Genomic DNA, 17,074 nt, shown 5'->3' with positions numbered 1-17,074 from the left:
TAGATATGCTGATTATCATTGAAATATAATCAGCTCCATGCGAGTTTGCTGCTGACCACAAAAATTTGAACCACAAAAAAAGTATCGTTGTTCGGAAACAATCGCTTATCATTCAATTCGCAAGCAGCATTTTACCTACCTAATCACTACTGTGGAGAGCACTGAGTAAGCTGGCTACCGTAAAAATGGGGTAGCTTTGATCATATTAGAATTGTTTAATAAGATTTCTTCTGTCAAAATCATCGAAACAAAACATTTAATTTAAACAAATTGATTGTAGTGATTGTAAAAAAGGGTATATTGTTTACCATTCGTCTCACAATTCTCCTGATAAGAAGGGAAAGGGAGGCGAAAAAAAGGAAGGGAAATGAAAAATGACAACACAATATAATTACAACTCAAAACAGTAAGCTGCCAGGAATCTCAACTTATGAAATAATCATGAATGCTATAGATCTTCACCACAATGGGTAGGTAAGGAACAATAACATATCACAAAGTTTTGGCTATCTGTACATAGGATCCTTTGTTCGAAGATCGGAGAACCCACAATTCAGATACGCAATTGCATTACTGTAGTGCAGTTACACATCAGATGATATACATCCCGTACTTATTTATGCTTGAAAAAATGCAACAATTTCTGCGACATTTTCCGGTTGACATCCGGAAGAAAAGTTTTTGCTTGAACTCAAGTTTTCAGGCTACGCCGCCAACGGTTGGCATGTTCGGATACAGCTCCAGAAGAAAACTTGAGCTCTATTCAACTAATTGACAGTGGTGAAACTGGTTCTGTACCAACGAAGTCAGTCTCAGTGCCTGTTCTAGCTAATTCGTCCGCAAATTCATTGTCAGTAATATCTGAATGGAATGGCCAGTCGTAGCAACAATAAATTCATACTTAGTTGCGTTTCGGCTTCGCCTCATCAGAAACCGACACTAACTTATTGTCGGAATAGATTAGCGCCGGCTTGACGCAAATCTCTTAAAACTAAAACACACCTTGTGTTTCAATCGAACGACTGATCAAACGTGATGTCCCGTTCGAGCAGAAGTTCTGCTTATGCCGATGAGACACAGTGAAGCCGAAACTTGGGTTAGCAGGCCTATGCGAAAGCACTACGCTACCAGTCTTTGTACAGGAGGGCACAAATCCTTATTTCATACTTAGTTGCGTTTCGGCTTCGCCTCATCAGAAACCGTAGCGTATAGCGTAGAACAATAAATTCTTTTACCGCTTATTCCCTGTTGGTGTCAATTTTTCGCTGCACAGAATTGTGTTGATTTCCGCTTGAATTACTATACATACCAAGGAATTTATCTCATTTTACGACAGTAGTTACCAGCACCGGTTTGACCCTCTAACAAAGAACCGTCAATGTAACGCATTCACAACTCATGGCCCTATACATTCAGACAGCAATTCCTCGAGAAGAGAAATTCTTACACGAAAGAATATCTTACTGTTGGCGTCAATCAGTTTGTTTATTTTTTCGAATAAGGTTTAACGGAAAGATACACAAAAAAGGTATGCCTTCGAGCTGGAATCGAACATACGTTCTCTGTCTCTAGTTTGCGTTAACCACTCCAGCATTGGGAACTGTCATCACACATTTATGTCCCCTATAAGCTATCGTCACCATCCTTTTTCTTTGGTCGGCCATGTCTCTCTCGTTTCCTATTTTAAGCTTCCGTGGACAAGTTCAAGCTAGTGATATTAATATTACCTATAGTTTCTGATTAGCTAGCTCGGATACCCGCTTATGAGGTAGTTGTTGTCATCCCATGAAAGTGGTTTTGCTTTGACTAAATTGTTGTGACATCTTTCTTCTGCCACTACACTAGGCACCCGTCTGCCAGTATTGGTCTAATAATTATTGTGCAGATACAATAAATGTATTGGGGTTTGAATCCCCATGTTGTCCCGAAAGCCTGAGTCAAGAATTACTCCAACGTACACCCGAAACTAGGCCGTAATATGTTTGCGGCAATAATAAAAAAAATACTCTAATAACAAGGTGTTTAATACTAACAAGGTACCAAGAAAAAATGGCCCGAATGGCAATATTAACACACTCAAACCCTCTCTGTGTCGCAATCATGTGGAATACGAGATCCTTCGTGTTTTATCAATTATTATACATTACATATAAACGCTTCGGATCTTCTTAAAGTGTATTACATTTCGCTTGTTAGTGTATTACGTATCATGTGCATAGCGAGCATAATTCGGAACAGCAGAAAGATGGGTTTCTTTTTTCCCTACACGACACGTTTTCGTATTTACAGATCGACTCACATTTGTTTACCTTTAAAACGCAGTCAAACGAGTTGGAGTCGAGTCGGGCAAGTTGGAACGTGACCTCGTAAGAGGTGGCGCTTAAACCACTTGTTCAGTAATCCGGGAAACGCTAAAGCAGACAGATTGTTTATAATATATTAAGAATTATATGTTTTTCAGTATATTATACTGGAACAAAAAATTGTTTAGCAATGTTATATATAGAATTAAAAATGTCGTATACGAATCATAGTTAGTTAATAATTTTTAAAGCAGAAGAGTAAAATAAATAAATAAATCAAGATTACCGCCTAATGTGGCTACGCCACATCGCTTTACTTCGTGTGCTGTCCGACGTCGCTCCGCTCAGTCGGACTTAAACTAATTTATATTATGGTTGAGTAAGCCGGGCAAATGAGTGGATCACAGGTTTGCTTGCGAGGGGCCGCCGCTTCCGACGGCGAGTCGGCGGCCACCTCGTCCAGCGGATCCTCAGCGGCTTTGCGCCGCTTCGGCTCCTTGGCCTCGGTTATGCGGTTACACCACATTACGCTGGCAATGCGGTCAACTTCAAAGCAGTTTCGTCCTAGCTTCATCGAACATATTGTGTGCCTGGTTGATTCAGAAAAATTTGGACTATTGAATACTTCAGTCTTATTTTCTGTATAATTAATTGCGATAGCGATTCAAATATGATGTGTTGTACCCCAAATCTCAAATCATCACTGAGAAAGGAATCATCATATAAGTCAATCATCATATAAAGAACAGCTCATTTTATAAAGAAGGAAAAACTCAAATAAAAATTCAATTTGTTGTATTTTATAATTAGATTTTTTTGGGGAAATTCAAGTTCATGGTAGGCTTGATTATTTGTTTAACATTAACATATAAATTAAAATCGGCTTTCAGTAATTTCAAGAACATAGCTTTATTCAGATTATTTTTATATTTAAAAATAGCCAATTGTTCTACGCCAAGACAAACGCAGGTTTCAAAGTTGAGAAAATACTACCCGAAGAGAGTATAATTAGAATAAGCTGCGTATGAAACGGGTGATAAATGACATATAACAGACGGTAACAAAGCAGTTATCACAGGATTCCTATCTAATTCTAAGGCCACCATGAAAACAGAACAACACACAGTCAATAGTATTCAGAGAAGGCAAACATAAAAAGGAATAGTCTACTCCACTAAACACAAGACAGTAACGAACTCAGCAAACCAAAATACATGGTTATTAATGAAATGCAATTGTAAAACAACAGACAGTAGAAAACAGTAATCGTTCGTCTTGGTTGTTTACCCTCAGTTATGCTTCTAATCAAAAAACTAAGTTAGGAAATACTGCGATGGAATGAGAAACCGCGTGAAAAAGGCTTATTGTCCCTTATGTTTAATGCTTTTCAATATTGTATCTTTTCGACGTTTTCTCCTTTCGACGTTTTGTCCATTTCGACCTTTTCTCCTTCGACCTTTTGTCTCTTTCGACCTTTCGTCCATTTGGCTCCATTTGGTCGAAACCTTTTGTCCTTTTCGACCATTTGGCCTTTCGAACTTTTGTCTTTCGACTTTTTGTCCATTGTGTCTTTCGACATTTTGTCCCTAAACCTCATGCCTGTAAGTTTCAAATAGTTTAATTTTTTGGCTCCTAAAAACATTAAGGCCAATTTTATGTAAACCATATTTTCCAAAATTCTGTGCCAGAATACAAAAACAAACACTTCAATTTAAACTTAGTGTTAATAAGACCGACGAATTGAGTATTTTTTTAAAAAATGACCGAAGTATTTTACATTTTAATTTCTAATCACATTTATCATGTACAGAAAAGCCTCCGAATAAGAAAGTATTTCATTTTTTGGCTTCGGCTAAACATTATGAGCTGAATCTTGCACGGAGTTTGCGTTATACGCGGCGATTGTTTATAAATCCGTCATTTATTTTGACATCCAAAAAATTTTTTGTTATTGTCGAGAAAATATATGTTCAAAAATATGCAAAAGATTACACGGTGCTACAAAATAAAAATAATTGAATGCACTTTTAAAGTGTTATAGTAAAGGTTGTAGGTTTGGTCAAATACAACACAAAACCATGTTTGATCAATTTAATATACCCTCAAAATCTTGATTTAAAGCAAAAAACGATTTTTCAACCGATTTTAAATTTTTTGAGTGTTTTGGATTGAGAAATGACCTTTCCAACGATATGCTATGTTATGTCATTTTGTTAAAAGTACTATGCGGTTTTATGACAACAATATGAAACTTATCATTATTTTGAAATTTTTTCATTAAAAATATGAAAATTGCTCAATATTTTTATTAGAAAGCGTTTTTGTTTTAATAACAATTCAAGGAGAACATTTAATTCCGTATCCAAGGACCTATTAATGATCATAATCGGTTGAAAAACGGTAGAGTTATTAATTTGTTTCCAAATTAGAAACTTGCTTGCATGAACTTTTAAGGGGACGGTCTTATATAAAATTTTCAAAAGAACGATTTTTTTGCACGATTACGTATACATTCAAAAGTATGTGGGTGAACTTTGAACATGAAATTGGATAAAATAACGGATGAAATAATTATAGCATCTTATAGTGTAAGACAATACCTCACTAACCCCTTAGCTCATGCGAGCAGATTTCTAATTTGGAAAAAAATTAATAACTCAGCCATTTTTCAACCGATTTTGATCAATAATAGGTCATTGGATGCGGAATTAAATGCTCTCCTTAAATTTTTAATAAAAGAAAAGCATTTCCTAAAAAAAATGCTGAGTGATTTTTATATTTTAATGAAAAAATAGCAAAATAATGATGACTTTCATATTGTTGTCCCAGAACCGCATAGTACTTTTAGTAAAAGAACATAACATAGCATACCGTTAGAAAGGAAATTTCTTCTTCTTTCAAAAACACTCAAAAAAAAATTAAAATCGGTTGATAAATGATTACGCAAAAAGTTTTTAAGTGCCGAAAATTTCGAAAAATCGTTTTTTTTTGCTATGAATCAAGATTTTGAGGGTATACAAACTTTTTTCATACATTGTTTTGTGTTGCATTTGATGCCATCTACAACCTATACTAGGTATCTTGAAAAGTACAAAATCGCTGTAGTACCGTGTTATTTGTTACTCTTGATGTTTTCATGTTCAAAAAAATCCTGAAAAACCACCTATCATCAAGAATGCAGTACAATCAAGTTCGGAAGCTAGATTTCCCATGAACATCGACAGGTTTGTACCTGTGTACGAAATTTTGAGCATGCGTTCAACCTCAAACATGCTTCGTTTCGATGAATAGGTTCGCCAAACATCAAACATCCGTGTACGTACAGCGGGTGCGTACACGAGAACGATTCGCACAAGTCAAAAAGAGTCATCGCTAGTGATGATGAGAATGAGAAAGAGAACATTGGCTTAACGAAACTATATGTACGCACACCGTGTACGTACATGGAGTTCGGTTGTGCAGGCGAACACGTGCGCGTGTTTTGAAACAAAATAGCATGTTTGAGTTCATACACGTAGTGTTGGTTTAATATGAGCACAGAACCAGAACGAACATTGTGTGCGACGTTCATTTAGGGGATGCAAAATGCCTACTTTTTCTACGGCTGTAATTTTTCTGCCTGCATTCTCCTTTCTCATACGACGCTGCTGTCGTTCGCTAGTGCAGGACGCCCAGTGCTGTACGGCAGCCTGTAAGCAAAGCAGTAATATGACAAAAAATACTGCCTCAAGTACAGCCACCCGATGCGAGCGGTACAGTTTCCCTCTCTTTATTTTACACTTCTTACTATTTTTAATCTATTTGGTATGTTTAATCATAAACGACGACAATGAATGCGGTTCATTTACGCCACGACCGGCATCAACGCATTCGTGTGCGGGCCTCTCCCTTTGACTATACAGAGAAAAGTGTACAAAGCGAGAGAACAAACTTTACTACGCTACACTCTCACCGAGCAGTCGGAGTACAGCAGCAAAACAAAAGTAGTGATGCGTCGCTGTAGTACGGAATGTGCCAATGTAAATGTACCGGAAAAAATGTAGTTTACCGGTACCGTTCGCATCCCTGAGGAAGACTGCCAAAAGCAATAGATCGCAAAATCTTTGAATAATCGGCGTATAAGAGTTTTCCAGTTTTGATACGAGTGCAGTGGTCGTTTATGAATAAAACGAATATTAGAAGCATTAAGTGACTTCCTTGAGGGACTTCGGTTGACATTAAACGTATTTTTAGGTACCTAACAAGTCTCCTGGTAGCCGGGCGCCTAGAAACTTCTGAAATTTCGAACCACCCGTGCACGAGCTCCAGTACAATTTTGAATCGAATCTTCATCCCTGCTCCCGTAACACTTGTGGAAAATGTATTAGTATATACGACCTCTAGCAAAAACAAGATTCGGACTAACATTCCTTCACTTTCCTTCTGCAATTTAGGCTCAGGCCTGTCCGGCGCCGGCATAGATCAATAAACAAATTGGGGTCACCAGAAGTTTTGCATTGAAGGATGATTTTTACTCCCAGGCATTATCATCTATTGATTCTCTGTACACTTTCAGCTAGTACTAAGATCAAAAACAGAATATGGTTGAAGTATTCATATCCTAGTCGTAGTAAAACAGGAATATTCCCATCATTTATATGTAGTAAAATTGTAAGCGCTCATTTGATTAATTAGGTTGTCACAATTCTACGAGTAAATGTCCAAGATTCACCACTACATGAAAAGAACTCTGAGGTGGCTGATGGTTCCGTACAGAAGAAAAGTGCTTGTCGTATAGACAATTGAGTACGTCATCTTCGTCATACGAGTATGTACCGTTAGCAGTTCGAATAGAATTGAGAGGAAAATCACTCGATTCCGAATGTTATTTTATCTACAGCCTGTAGATTAAATAACCTAAGGCCATTACAAATCTTTTTTAAAAATTATGTCCAAGTACAAATTTTTATTTGAAGGGGGGGGGGACAAACAAAAAATAAATATTTATTTTAATAAACACAATTTTTTTTTTGCTAATGTTTTCGTTTTAAATAATTTTCCGAACAGTGCAATTTCTAAAATCCCAATAAAAGCATGAAAGTTCTCTAAGAACTTAATGTAAACATTTAAGAGTACATTAAGGTATTAACTTTTGGTTGCTTGAATAGGTTTCGTTCCGTTGTGGCGGCACATGGACCGACTGTACACACAAGGCATGAAAATCGGTCAAAGGTGAACATGCTCGATAACAATGTACAGAAACAGGATTGCAACATTTCACCTTTGGAAAACATTCTGGAATGAATCCAAAGGTAAAGTGTGCGTCAATGTAATTATTCATCTCAGATATGGTTTTCTCTGATATTTTTTTCTATTGCGTATTTCGTATACAGTAGCCTGGCGAACGTACATCCTGTGCATACTATACTTTTTCGAACTCTAGTGGAAACATCAGCTTTGGTTTATCGCTTGTGCTTGAAGACTTGTAGATTTGTTTGCTTGGTACATGATAGTAATTCGGCTCGGTTCCGTGTACAACTTCGAAATCTTTGCATGTTTCTCCATCTTGTTGCGCAGTAGGTAGCCACATCAGAGAAACTCATTTGATAGTCGTACGGATTTATGAAATGTATAGCAATCATCAGTTCATTTTTTGCCTTTTTCATATAAGGAAGACTGTGCAATCACTCTGAAACTCGACTTTTTAAGCTACACCCGTCATATACCACTAGATTCAGTTCGTCGATATCTGAAAACGTCTGTATGTTTTATAGTATGCTTAAATAGCTTCAAAACTGCATTGACCCTAGGTGGGACTCACTTTTGTGCCTAACCACTACTAACAGTCCTCACTTTTCTTCCTTCCTTTTGTTCCACGAGACTGCATCGAAGCGTTATATCGTGGGGAGGCTGATTCAGTCTTAAGACAAAATGATACATTAGAGCGGTTTAGCTCCGAACACATATCCGGCTAATCGCAGTGGTGAACTTCCGTTAGCCATTTGGCTCCCGTTTCTGTGAACCATTTAGTTCCTGTTTTCGCGAGCCATCTCAATTCCTCGTCGGAAGTTCTCCCGATACCGATGCCTGTTGCGCGAGTCATTTAGCTCCCAGTTTTGTCGCAATCTACTCGCATAGTCCATAAATCCTACTCAAAGGGCCAACCAGTACTTGGCGAGGACAATTCGGCGATACCGGATGGAGCGTAGCTTCTGGTTCCGGTTCGTTGAAAACTCGACGACCCACCGCTGGTGCTTCACTCGACCTACTCGATCTTGTTCCTGACGGTGAAACTAGTCTGCCCACATGCTTCGGTCCAGCGATTTCCGCTGGTTCGTGGTGCCCAGTACACTGGCGCCTCAAGCAAAGCTGTGGTTGCTCTCACAGCCTCCCCCTTAACATAATCGTCGTGACTTTAAAAGTTCAAGTCGATGATATATTTTCCGACCGCGCTGTCTTTCGGCTGCTAGTCATCACCAACTCTGTTTTACGATGGGCAATCGTCTCCGTGTCGAGTGTCTCCTCTTCTAGCGATTGTCCGATTACTTGGAACACCACATCATCCGTGAAGCCGAAAATCGTTATGTCTCTGGGAAGGTTCAGCTTCAATACTCCATTGTACACTGCGTTCCACAGCGTCGAGTCGAGGAACGGCAGTTGTAGTTGTGATTCCCCCTTGTCTGTCTCGTAGATCAGTGTTCGGTACTGAAAGTAGCACTATAATATCCTGCAGAGTTACTCATGCTGTACAGCGAATGGGCGATTGCTTCCCAGCTAGTACTATTGAAGCATTCTTCACGCCTAAGGGAACCACCACGCCAAAACGATATCCTTATCTCTGTTGTCTCCACAGTCCCCACAACCGTTTGGATGGATTTCACTGTAGACCTGCCTATAAGGAAGCCGAATTACATGAGATGCCGTTCTCACGGTCCGCGTACTTCGTTAGCTTGTTCAGGATTACTTAATCTCTCTAACATTACCAGGGATATATTAACTACGCTGAAAGATTTCCATGTTGTCCCGGCATCGGAAGCAACATCAGCTTTTGTCGCTTCCAATTATCGGATCGTTTTGAACATATCCGGACTCTCATGTATCGCTCCACTTTTATGGCTTTCGCCATCTCGATAAGCTGTTTGTTGGTAAATCGATCTTCATCTTTGTGATCATCCTCCTCACTGTACGGCGAAAATAGATTCATGTTGTGGGGAAAACCTTTCGATGGTGACCTCCATCTTTTCCGGGCACCTTTCAGGTGGTGCAGCTGAGCCTTTTATCTTTGTTATGCCAACTTTGTAGGTCTCTCCTAAGGAAATTCGCGTTGGCTTTGTGGCAAGGCTTTCTTGTACAGCTTGACTGCTTTGTTGAGAGCGGTTCTTGCAGCTCGCTTCCCTCGAGCTTTCTGACTTCTTTTTAATTTTAAATATATTTGACACGGCTCAATGCGTTAGCACAACTGAGCACAACATTTGCTGTAATCGTTGTTACTTCGATGTTGGTAATGGCAGTTGGTTTAGTGGTACTGGGGCCGATAGTTGTTGAGCTGGTCCGGTCTGCAGTCGTTGGTTTACCAACTGGTTGTGGTTTAACATACGATGATTGTATACCGGCTTTGGTCGTATCAGGTGGAATTTCTTTAGCAGTCTCTGCGCAAGGTTTCCCGTGGTGTAGCGGATGATCACAATATTGACAGGTAGGAATCTGTCCTGGGTGCGTGACTAGTGTTCGTTGAGAATATTCAACACCATGAGGTGATTTGCATGTGAAAGTCAAGTAAGAGGGAATAGGTTTGTCGGTCGCATTCTCACCACACGAACTCCGTTGCGGAGTCTTGGGAAGAAGTTCCTCCAACTATCTTCCTTAACACTATTCACCTCTCCGTATTTTGACAGGATTTATTTGATAGCGAAGGAACTAGTACGTGGTGCCAGGTCATGTATCTTTATTTCAATACTGTCAACATCTATATACGTTGGGATACTGTATAAAATGTCATTACATTCGATGACGTGTTTCATGTTGTTCTGGGAAGCGAATGATTCTGCTTGACTAATATTTTTTAACATATTTAGTACCGCATGACGTAAATGGTGGAATTGCACCGCATAAAGTACCGCAAGCTACGTTGAACTTCAAGTTCACCTTCAACATTTGCTCCCCTTCATGAATTGATGGTATTACCGGATATTTCATGTAGTCAACAGGAACACAGTTTGCCCGCATCGTGATATACTTTTGCTTGGCATTGTCACTCATTGTTTGTTCACGTATCACACACTAGGCAGAAGGAATCAATTTTTGCCAAGCGTCGCGCGGGTAAATTTGATTACTTGCCCTGCTATTGCAGCGGAGCGATTTCTAGCTTCTGAACTGAGCGAGATGAGAAACCGAAGTGATCTCCGACTTCTTCTCCAAGCTCGGAGGCAACTTATACGTAAATCGATAATCGTTGTATTGCACCCGGCGACCGTTTCTCAGTTTCCCATCTCTTGGTATGGTCGCATTACACGCCTTTGTTAGTAGTGCCGTGAACTCGTTCGCATTTAGGTTGAAGAGGATACCCTCAAATTCAAGTTCTTCGACGGACACGTTCATGTGAAAAATCGCTGTTTTCCATCTTCACTCCTTTATATATCTCCCACATATTCATATTCATGTGTAGTTCATAGTCCTGTTATCAATGCTGTACCAGATCGCTTGGTGGTCGCTGTGGATATATCCTCGCACACTTTTCAGTCCATCTTTCCGGTTACTCCAAGGCTACAAAAATTGACATCGATAATGGATTCCCGGTTCTTCCTGCGGTAAGTGCCGATGATACCATTATTTGTAAGATCTATATTTAGCTTTGCTAGAGCATTCTTGATCGCTGATGACCAGACAAAGTTCTTTTGATTCCAGCGTCTATCTCGAAAATTTCGCATGTTTCTGGTTCTTGGAATATTTCAGAATTAATGTCTCTTCGGCTTCTTGGAAAACGGCTTATTCGATTTTCACAAGCTTAGCCTTAAATGGAAGGTTTGGTAGCAGATTTTGATCTGATCAAGTTCATAAGAATCGCACATATGGCTGCGGAAATACGGTATGAATACTACGATCCCATATGAAATCTTTAAATGTCAAAAACCTTTCGCTAAAGCTCATGTATATTGAATATTGAACCACATATAAATCTCCAGGAGTCTGATTTGAATTCAGGTTGTTTCTTTATCGAAATTATTTTCGAATGCAACGATCGATTATGTCTCTATCGACTGTGGCGTTTAAAATGGAATCGATTCAGAAGTCGGTCTCTATTAGCCTTCCCATGAGATGTTTGTTTGATAATACACAGATGGGTCCTTCCTTCCGCGACCAGCAAACGTTTCATTTGATGATGGGATGGTAATTTCTAAAACTACCATAAAAGTTTTCAGTTACGAAAAGCAAAACTCTATGGAAGTTATTGTTGTTATATAAAACGTGAAATTTTTTTGAATTTTGATTATTTAAAAAAAAATTATTTGCCCCCTGATTTTTTCAGCGATTTTGAAGGGGGGGGGTGACATAATTTTTAAAAAATATTTGTAATGGCCTAACTACGTTGAGCCTTAAGATATTTGTGCAAAGGCTTTGCCAAACACTTCGCACAGAGGATCGAAGAGTATTTCTGCAAGCTTTGTAAGTCGACTTAAATGTCAGTCCTTGTTTCTGCGATTCCAAGCTCAACTACATAACAGAGCAAATTCGACATTCCACCAAGTTCCTCTAGAAGCACGTATTAATCGAAGCGAACGAGCCTCTCGGTATGCTGCTACTAAGAGTGAGTTTGCTAACTCATGCATAATACTGTCGGAGCAGAGGGTTACATCTAACTCCTCTTCCGTGCCAGATCAGGCAAAGCTTGGGCGATTTACTACATTGAGTATATTCAGATTCGTGTTACTTAGGTATTACAAATGTGATGGACATTCAGGCTTGTTATTTGCTCACACAATGAGCCACAAAGAGCGAAATACACCGATTAAAAATAGAGCAGCACAAAAACACTGCGATGTGCAGAACGACCGCACAAAGAGAAACTTGAAAACGAAAAAGAGTAAGATCTGTACACCAAGAGCTGCACAATTTCGTTCAAAGAGTCACCTTGAAGACCCACTTTTTTGTGCCTTCCTTCACTGGAAAGCAGGTAAGAAGGCGAATCAAACTACAATTCAGATAAAGTTTAATCGGAAGAACGTTTTAAAAATGTTTTTTGGTTGCCTTCTCTACTTACGTGCGCGTGGGACCAAGATACACACTAAAGAGCCTCTTTATTTCTACTCTTTGTGGCGTGCAGCCATGGAGTAGAATACACGTGTGGGAGCAACACTCATCGGAGTGAAGAGGTTTATTGTGAAAGAGAAGAACGGTGGTTCGCATGAAAAGCGCAAAGAGCGTTTGTTATTCTTCTCTTTATTTGCTCTGAGGTGCATAACATCCCTGTGTTGTGGGTGATAGCATCAGAACCAATAATGAGGAGACTGTGATAGTACAAATATCGCGAGTTGTGAGGTCAAATATGAGAAACGCATCAATAGCACTTGTCGCAAGTATGCATGCACGAGGTATTCCACGTAGAATTACCATGCCATTTTGGCGACGAAGACGGGGTTAAGTAACACTCCAACATAGAAGTATCCGTTATGGAAATACGGCTCTTGAACCAAAGTTGTGGAAGTATTCCCTTCTTGCATAAGGTGGAATAGATTCATAGTTGCTGTACGTTAATGCTGAAGAATAATTTCTGCTACTCTAACCATTGTTTTGTAGTCACCAATAGCGAACTCTGCAAGGGTATTAGGGTCATGGTCAATCCCCTAATTTGCGAAGAAATCAGACTTCCACTGTATCAGAGATGCGCTTGACACAGCTATAGCAAACCAATGATATTCAGTTCGCTTGCATATTTTATTTGCGCCAGACATTCAGTCCTCTGCACGGAGGTACACCTAGACTTAGACACTCCTGTTTTCAGTTGTCTCTTACAACATAGTAACAGGAACCCAGTCGATTAAAAATTAGATGCTGCATCAGGGTATTCCGAAAGATTCGGAACATCCATTACACAACTATAATAGTATAATTTTTTTTTGATTGGAACAGAGACCCTAGCTGCTTCGTAACAACCTTCCGCAAGACCCGAATCATCCGTTCAATTAATTAACTAACTCGGACATGGACAGTATCGCATTTCGCAATGGCCTTCCGGAAGATCAGAAACTTTCGTAAAACTGGTCAATTGATCGAATTGGTTTTCTGAACCGACAGACTAATACCTAGCAAATGTTTTAAATTGGTTTTTCGTGAAAATGAAATGAATTATATGTGATGAGCAGCTTCCATCTGTAGCTCATCTGTTTCAACATCGAAAAAATATTAATTACTTTGGCGTGGAAAATTGTTTATTTAATAAATACAACACGTTAGGTACAGGTGCCTGAATTATAATTGAATGCTGCAAACATCAGATATCAGTTGCAACATTTTCAGAAGTTGTATTTATTTGCAGCAGAATAATCACGGAAGTTCAACTCCAACGATGATTACTACACTCACACGCCACCGTAGGGCATTCCAATTCGATGAAAAGGTAAACACATCATGATATGTTCATTTGTTCTTCTGCCTTCTGTTGATACGACGATAGGCATGACGGACTGTTTCTAGATTGCTACAGTTAAAGCGTAAATCAGAGCACATCGTCACTTGTACGATTGAAATTTTCAATTTGAACTTACATATTCCAAACACACGCTTGTTAATCCACTATCAGAACAAATCATTCAAACCATCAGAGTGTACAATTTTCACTTCCACTTTTCACATAAACTTTTGCGTGTTTCAACAAAGTAAACAGCAATCAGCTGAACTTAGTGTCCTGCAGGGCAACCGATTTTCATGTGCGTTTTCTTTTGCACTTGACCTTGTGTTCCGGCAGAAATGCAACCGCCAGTACCGATAACAAATAACAGACTGAAAGTTCGCTGGCGTCCATCGCTACGTAGTGGTGGTGATAGAAGAATATGTATCACATCTACTCAACATTATGTTCATTGCGCAGAGTACACAATACCGTTGAAAAAGCTTTGTCCGCTCTTGAGTAAAGAAATATCTAACATTTGTCAGCGCTTCTTCTGAGTTACATTTGTTCAATGCATTTCATCAAAAACTAGTTTTATGGACAGATTAAGAGAATGTTGAGGTTTTTAATACCCAAAAAGTTGTTTGACGAATACAGTGGAGTCTTACAGAGTTCTTACCTCACTGATTTTGTAAAAATGTATGAAATTCTTCTAATTATTAAGTTTTAACATTGGAAAAACCCTTTCAATCTTCCTTTCTAGCAAGTAATGATCCTTAAAACACGTCAAACTTCCGAGAATAGTTTATTGGAGATAATTTTCATAGAAGTTGTTTGATTTTGACGACAGGCCTTAACCTTATTAGACGTTATTGGACAATTTATATTCTCGTGTTCGACAGCAACCATCTATGCCCAGGAGTCTTTGAAAATAGTTGCAATAAACAGTATTTATCTTGGTGCCTAGTATTCCGGCTAAATCGATCAATTGAATGCAGTGATTTGTGATCATTTCACTATAAATCGAGTTTTTCTTGATTTGGTAAACATAAACAGTATTAATACCTTTTCAAATAAATTTAAGGCATATTAACCGAAACGATTTAATCCCTAATAAAAAAAATATACACGTACTTTAACCCATATAGTTCTACGATTCCACATATTGTTTGGATGATACCCTGAATCGGTCGTTAGGCTCTTGAATCATAAGATGTTTATTAGGGATGCGTTTTATGGATTGGCGTTTTACACATTTTCCCAGTTGACAAATACTTCCTAGCGGCACTGTAGCACGTTCGAAGCATCAGAGTGGGTACACAAATGGACCGTGGCCGATCGAACTGTGCTGGGGCGTCAAGCCATTTGAGAAGAATACCAAGATCAGTTCGTGTTTCATTTCGGTCTCTAGGGTTTGGAAACATGAAACTAGTAATGGGGTTAAGGATTATGGAACATGAACAACTTGTTAACAGTTTTATAAAACAATTGGTAATGGCACAAGTGATTTTCACTGGTATGTTACCAAAAAATTCTCAGACTATATTTGCAGTGGAGAATGAGTTATTGAGATAATTTATAATGTATTACAACTTTGTTTAAACGTGTACCTTCAATTTTTCAAATTCGAAGAAATTAATTTTGATTGAGTGAATAGAAGTCACGAAATAAGCTGTAGAAAAGTCTGAGATAACAAACATGCATTCTTTAACCCTCAAAAAGGCAAGCTAAAATTGTGACTTCAAAAAATATCGCTCCTAAGACCCAATGAAATCAAAAGACTCTTTTTTTTCGTTTCATCAGTGAGAGAATCGAAAGCCCGAAAACATTCGAACATTTGTGCTTCGAATTGCTAGTTCATTGAAATTAGATAACTGTAACTAGCCGGGCCTCTGAGACGCCTTGCCTTTTTGAGGGTTAATTCAAACAAAATCGAAACTCGTAAGATAATAAATAACACGCAGTCACTGCACTATGGGAAAATTTGTGGCCAAAATTTGCATCGTCAGTAATTGGATATGAGTTAGTTTTAGGCAGAGTGAGGTGTAGGGTCGTTTGGTTGAATACCGTATAACCGAATGTTGTTTCATGGACCACCGGTTGTATTGATAGATACGCTATGTAAGAATATACAGTGTGTAACACATTTATGCGTTCACTCTGTTTTTGTAGTGACGACTAACGTTTCAAAATAGGTTTCCCTTATCAAAATTTCGGAAGAAACAGAAGGTAGAGTTTTTGAAGGTTAGTAACTTTCGTTGTACTGAATTATACGTATTATACAATGTTTGCACTAATCAGTCAGAAACATGTTAATGGATCTTCTATTACATTTCTAAGTATGTAGAATTGTAGACCTTACATAAAAACAGAAAAAAATGATTTTCAGAAGTCATTTATTATCTGTGCCATAATTTGCCAGTAATATTGGACCCGTGCACGCTAGTATTTCATTGCATTGTTAGCCCCGTCTTTTTTACAACGTTAAACCATACGGCGATTATTCTCATCATTCGTTTACCTGTCGTCGATAGCAGCAGAACAGGAGCAGCATGCTCCACCGGAGGGAAGTTGCCACAGCCAAGGATAAGCGTTGATACCGGCCAGAAATCGTCAGCCTGCGAGACATTCGTCGCATTAAAATGCATCGGTGTAGTGGAGTTCACTGGTTTTGCTCGTTTGAGCATATTTAACCTTAAAAAGCGTTAACCCTTTCATTGGATGGAAAATGTAAACGAACACAGTCTACATTGATAGATTCTATGCGGTTTTCAATAAAATCGAAAGATAGTGAAGGTATTTTAAAGTTTCATGTTTCAACGTTAACTGAAATTGTTTCTGGCAGCACTGGGCAAGCAAAACCCAATCACTTCAGTTCTACGCAAAATAAATATAACAGTTAGTGCTCCACTGAACGTTAACAGTCCCAAATATTAGTTTTGTGAGCAAATCTTGTCCAAACCAAAAGCTATAACTGTTTGAAAACTATGTTGTTTATAAACAACATAGGCGTGAAAGCGTTAAGTATTAAGAAATTTTATAAAAGAATAGTTTTTTTCCTAGTTCGTTTATTAACCACGGTTCTATGCATTAGCGTATCGGAGCCATGGGTCTTTCATATATTTACAATACGTAAAGATGTAAATATTAGAAACACGAATATTAGCGGCTGGCCGTCACAATTCGT

General features: G+C 38.7%; 1 protein-coding gene across 6 annotated transcripts in view; it reads right to left on the bottom strand.

Moving 5' to 3' along the window:
• The window catches only part of LOC131684969 (high affinity copper uptake protein 1), a 146,588-nt gene that overhangs the window by 83,165 nt on the left and 46,349 nt on the right, over positions 1-17,074 (bottom strand). For 2 of the 6 annotated variants that reach the window (XM_058968272.1, XM_058968271.1), the window contains exon 1: positions 14,045-14,274. The exons of the other annotated variants lie outside the window; for them this stretch is intronic. The gene's annotated coding sequence lies outside the window, so the exon portion shown is untranslated. Of the gene's footprint in view, positions 1-14,044; positions 14,275-17,074 lie in introns of those variants that run through there. 6 annotated transcript variants of the gene reach the window in all.

Source organism: Topomyia yanbarensis, chromosome 2 (assembly GCF_030247195.1).
Source record: "Topomyia yanbarensis strain Yona2022 chromosome 2, ASM3024719v1, whole genome shotgun sequence".
Classification (NCBI taxonomy): domain Eukaryota; kingdom Metazoa; phylum Arthropoda; class Insecta; order Diptera; family Culicidae; genus Topomyia; species Topomyia yanbarensis.
The sequence above is the reverse complement of the archived record's forward strand: the minus strand, read 5'-3'. Positions and strand labels throughout refer to the sequence as shown.